Source organism: Thamnophis elegans, chromosome 4, assembly GCF_009769535.1.
Source record: "Thamnophis elegans isolate rThaEle1 chromosome 4, rThaEle1.pri, whole genome shotgun sequence".
Lineage (NCBI taxonomy): Eukaryota > Metazoa > Chordata > Lepidosauria > Squamata > Colubridae > Thamnophis > Thamnophis elegans.
The window spans coordinates 74,678,764-74,684,818 of record NC_045544.1 but is presented as its reverse complement, the minus strand read 5'-3'; positions in this window follow the sequence as shown (position 1 = coordinate 74,684,818).

The window sequence follows — 6,055 nt, the reverse complement described above, 5'->3', positions numbered from 1 at the left end:
AAGGAAAAAGAAAGGGGAAAATGTTTTGTGATAATCATATTCTGTCCATTTCAGCCCAAGCTATACTTTGAGATGAATTAAGGATTGCTTTGTTTAACGGGAAAAAAAATCAAGTGCTAATCAAAGCAATGGCTATTGGATGTGTGTTTGTGTGTGTGTGTGTGTGTGTATAATATATATATATATATATATATATATATATATATATATATATATATATATACACACACACATACATATATATATACATATATACATACATACATACATACACATATATACACACACACACACACATATATATATATATATACTGTTTAAAATGTACTCAGAATTTAAAATATCGAATATCTCTTTATACTAATGAAAGACATTTATGTCCAAAGAACCAACATATATTTATTTTATAAAATATCACATTATATCCATTGGATACATTTCTTAGAGAACTGTTGTGATATCATAATTCTTAGATTTTTAAAAAATGAAAAATCTAGTCTGCATTCTTCTACTTCCTTTCTGGAGCAGATCTCCTGCAAATTTTGAACATTACTTAATACTATCATAGACAATATTCATAACACCCATCAATGTTTGAACATTCTTTTCATAATATCCACCAAGATTTTTCTCTCAACACTATTTTGATTAAGTTGGTGTCAAGTCTTAGCAACCACATAAACAAACACTTATTGTGCCACTCATCTAAGTATAAAATTCTCTGCTTTCAATGTTATAAATCACTATTTTTGCTTCTATCATCAGCATGTTAATTGTCTGATCTCTAGATTTTATTGTTATCTTCCATGAATGTTCCCAAACAAAGCTAACTTTGAATATATTTTCATTTTCTGGTCAATTGTTTTACCATTTCTCTTAACACAACTCCCAGAAATTTCTAATACTTTTCATTTTTGATAGATTTACATGATTCATAAACTACAACCATAATATTTTGTATAAATTTAGTTCATGAGGTAAATTTATGGTTTATGGTTCAAAGTGTAATGCAAACATAATTTATTGATTTAAGCAATACATTCTTAATTATAATTAAGCATGTTGGTTCAACACCTCATGATTGAAAATTATTCATCAGCTTTCCTGCTTATCTGAAACATTTTTTATTCAGCTGTTTTCAAAAACATGCACCTTGAATAGAGTTTATTACTAGACTCCACACCCCCAATTAGAGAAACTTGTGTGAAGCATTTCACTGAATATCCATGCTTCATTTTGCTAAAATAATTACGGCTTTTGCAACTCTAGTGCAGCTGCTTTGAAAGTTATCAACAGCAGCCTTGACTATTTTTAGCAAAAATCCCAAAAGAATGTTGGAAACATCGTGAGAATGGGCTTTGTTTTACAGAGAAATAAAAGGTATCATTCTTTCTTGATATGTACGAGAGTATTGTGTGGGGTGCCACATGCTTGGTATTTTCTAACATTTTTATTAATGGCTTGGATAAGGAAGTGGAGAAAATGCATATTAAAACTGCAGACAGCCAAATCTCTGCATGACAGCTAATATCCTGGAGACACAAACAAAATTAAACAAAAAAGATCTTGATAATTAGAGAATGGGCAATAGCATTTTAACAGTAAAAATGCAATTTTTTTTTGCTAAGAAGAGTAAAATCAAAAGCACACATATAGGGGTTGCAACAATACATGAGAGCCAGTTTGAGGCACCAGGCTAGAAACTGGGAGACCATGATTCTAGTCCAGCCTTAGTCTGTGAGACTTTGGACTGGTCAATTGAAGAAAGCAATGGCAAACTATTTTTGAAAATGCTGTCAAGAAAATTTCAGGGATTCATCAAGGGAATTGCCAGAAAGAGTTAAAGGGACTAGTACAAAAGGAAATGCAATTGATCAGGATCTTGGAAATCTGATTATTAAAAATTAATTATGAACGAGCAACTTAATGGTGCTGTGAAAGGGGCATCTTGAATTTTAGACTGTCTAGTTTTCCAATCCAGAGTTGTAATGATCACACTAACCATCTCAAGAACCCTATTCAAGCACCAATTTTAAGAGAGATTCAGCTAAACTGAATGGATCCAAATATACGTAAACACGAAGGATGACTTAGGACTAAAAATGAAATCCTGTGTGAGGAGAGATTGAGGAACATAATATATTTAGTCTTGACAAAACATGGATGTTATTTGGGGAACCTGAAGGGTTATCACACAGAAGATGACTAAGGTCTGTTCCTATGTTCTGCAATTGCAGAAAATGAAATGACTGGCTTAAAAAATATTTTCCAATTGAATCTTAGGGGAAAAAAATTATAAAGGCAGTTTGCCATGGAAATAAATGGTCTGTGTTGGTTGCTTTTTTTTCTAGCAATGTTCAGAGGCTGGTGGACAATAATCTGTTGAAGATGCATCTTTTGGTTTCTTTTGCTGTGCAGAACTCAGTGATTTAAAATAATGGGCCTTTTTGTTCTATCTTTTCTGTTGTAACTTTCTGTTCCTAATCATGTTAATTCCCAATACCCCTAGCCAATATTAATCAGATAAATGGTAAATTAAGTTTCACAATGCCTGCAGGTATATAAGATTCCAACTCTTGGTATTCCTTGAATGTTGTCTTCAGTAATTTCTCCAAGAGAATATCTTCCTAATAATTGTCCATTTTACTCTTTTTTTTTTCTTAATTGTCTTTTGCCTTTCTTTGATATTACGTGTTTCCATGGAAGTGAGTACCAGAATCTATATTTTTTCACTGAATTAGCTCAGAGGATTCATAAAAGCTCAGTTTTATTGCTTGCTCATGTTTACGTCTCTGGTGGCTGTTGTGGGAGTTTATTGCAATTACACACACACAACCACACACAACCACTTCATTTCCACATTGTATCGCAGTGAATAACATTGATTTCCTCTGAAGAATAAATGTACACCATAAAGATGAAATTAATATTTGAAGATTTCCATTTAAAAGAATCAATATGCCAAGACAAATATTCAGTGAGTTGAGCAGAGGGATTTAAAAAAAAAGAAAAGTACTAACATGCTGCTGCTATTAATAGATGTTTGTTCCACAGGCATTTTGCCTCAAAAATGGATGAGGTAAGCAAAATATGTTTAAGACCACAACAGAAAAAGTTTTAAGTCTGACACTACGCATTATATAAATGCTCTGACTCATATCTAAATAGCAGTCAATTGATGCAAACTTATCAGCTGTTAGCAAAGGCATAAAATGAATGTGGGTGAATTCACTGATACATACAATCAAAATGTCAAAAAAGAAAAATAAATAAAAAATTGAAAACCAAAACTCTGATGATAATTAGTACTGTATCAGAATTAATCCTTTAGAAATTAATGACTGGTAAGCAACAGTAGATGGGACAGTTTTCTGCTATCACTATTTGAGGATGAAGGGTTCTTAGTAACCAATAGATTTTTCTCCATGAGTATCTCTCCCTAACTTTGTCATCTTAACCTGGTCTTTCAACAGTGAGCATCGCCACTGTAAAAGAGTTGTTGCTGGCTCTCCTTTTTCTTTCCATCTTTTCAGCATTAAAACCTTTCTAAGAGAGCTGCCTCTTTGTGCAATGTGTCTGAAGAAGGATCATTTGAACCTTGAATGAGAACTATGGCTTGATTTCTTGGAAGATCCATTTGTTATATTGTCTGGCCACAGCATTCTCAAGATTCATCCCCACTATCAAGCTTCAAAATTTCAGTGCTCTCCCTAGCTTGCTTCTTCAGCTTCATTTCTGTAATTGTTACCTTTGCTTGTCCTCTGAAGACTAAAAATTCCAGTTGTAATAAATTAAAAAAAGCTAATGGCATTTACAACTGGTCTCAATATCTGGCAAGCACATGATTGTGTTTTGTGACTTTTTTGCCATTTTACAGCAAAACCCCCACAACCCATTGGGTAATCTGGATTCAGATTTAAACCACGTGATTCTTTAATGACTGGAATGACTCACTTAACAACCATTTTTAAAATGATCATAAAATTGAATCAGGTCACATGGTTACTCAACTTATGAGAGCAACAATATATGACCAACATTCCGGCGTCAATGGTGTTTGTAAGTCAAGGTCTATCTGTAAAACAACTTTTAGTAACAATTTCTTTTCTTTCTTATCTTCTGCTTCGAACTTCACTTGTTTTACAGTTCCAATGACTTTTTTATATTTTGCATAACATGCAGCTTACTGCAAAGAATAGGAGGATCTTCTAGGAAGTGTATGAATGTATTATTGAAAAATTAATATTTTTGACATGTCCCTAAATATGTCCAAGCGGCATTAAGAAGCAAATGAGTGATTTAAAAAAAAAGACAATTTAGTTTTATTTAAGGACATAAAAGTTGGGTTGTGGGGTGTGTGGGGGTTAGTTTTGGCTACATCATAAAGTATATCTGATGAAGCACAGGTGGGCAAACATCTGTCAAAAACTCAGTTATTGAGCACACAGAGTTGACTTCCTTTCTCAATCAGCTGCTATCTCTGTCTGATCTGAAATCAACATGCTTATGTAGGGAAATGGGTCTTTTTGTAGAATCTCAAAGCATGAATATATCCTCCTGCTGCGAATAACATGAAGCTTTTTTAGCCACTTCAAATCTTGTAAAAGGGACTTGCCACAGTCTACCAAAGGCTCCTACTTTAGTTCAGCTTGGTTCATGCGTTTCCCAGAAGCATCATGGGACTGCTTTTGTTTCACTTATATTACTCAACACTTCAGTTTTGTTAAAAGTACTTGGTGCCTGAATTTTGTTTTGCCTGAGTGGAGCTGCAAAGTTGTCTATAATATTGTAATGTTTGGAAACTTGTCAAAAATGGCCTCCAGAAGAACATAAAGATAGCTATGGCTTTGCGGTTTATCATAAATACACACGTACACAGTCTCAGAGTTTTGTTTGGAAAATACAAGAGCTAGAAAGTTTTCCTCTGTCATGCTTGACTAGAAAGATTGTTGGTTAGTCCAAACTGCATTTTAGGTGTGATTTGTGATTGAAGATCTAGCTTTTGAATTTTCTGAAATGGACTACAGTAGATAAAAATATTGGTATTGCTAGGAAAAATATTTTCAGTGGATTGAAGGCACTCTTATATAGCCCAATGCTATTATCCACTCTTCAATATATTTCCTTTTACAGGGAGCCATGTCACCCCTTTAGCAGCTGTGCTGCTTCTAAAGAAGCAGTGTCAGCGAGAAATGTAATAGCATAAAAGATTCTCTAATGCATCACAAGTCACCCTCTTCTTATTAAGTACAGAGATCATTTATGAAACAGAAGTTTTTGGTTTTGTGTGTCCTCCTTTGATTTGATCAATTACTGAGGACAGTTGCAAATCTTTCCAATTTTTGATCAAGCTTTCCCCCATTATTGATGTTTTCCTTGTAACAATCTCCTTCAGTGTTTTCACTGGCTGCTAAAGAAACCTAATTCTGAAAAATACTGAGTTGCTTTGTCCCATTCCTTGATGAGAAACATTTTGATTTACTTCTGCTACTTCACACCTTTTTTTATAAGGTGAATTAAAACTCAATTTTCTCTTTACATTTTACCTCCTTCATCAATATCCTGCACAATCACCTTCTAACCTTTTGTACATAAAACCTCCAGCTGGAAATAGATAATGAATGACAGTGTTACTTCCAGAATTGCTTAGACTTAGAGCTTTCATCATTTTTATTGTCTTTGTAAAGCCCTTGCATTTCCTTCTTTAACAGTTGATTACAGGAAAATTTTACAGATAACTATAGATTTTAGAATGTGTCCCAAGAGTTAGACTTCAACTCCATTCAAACTAATCTTAGCTACTGCTGTTTTGTCGTGAGTCCCTTAATAGCCTTTTCTGTTTTTTCTTCACTTTGGCATGAAGTAAATAACAATTCCAGTGCCTATGTATATGCACAAAAGTAATCAGATCCATCTTTTGAGATGCTGCCAACTCTTTTAGTAGTATATGATAGGACAGAAAATTCTTCCACATTAGGCTGCTAACCCTAGGTGTTCCTGAACACGGCTGTTACAATGAAAATAGACTAGAAATAAATGAAATCCAAACTGAATA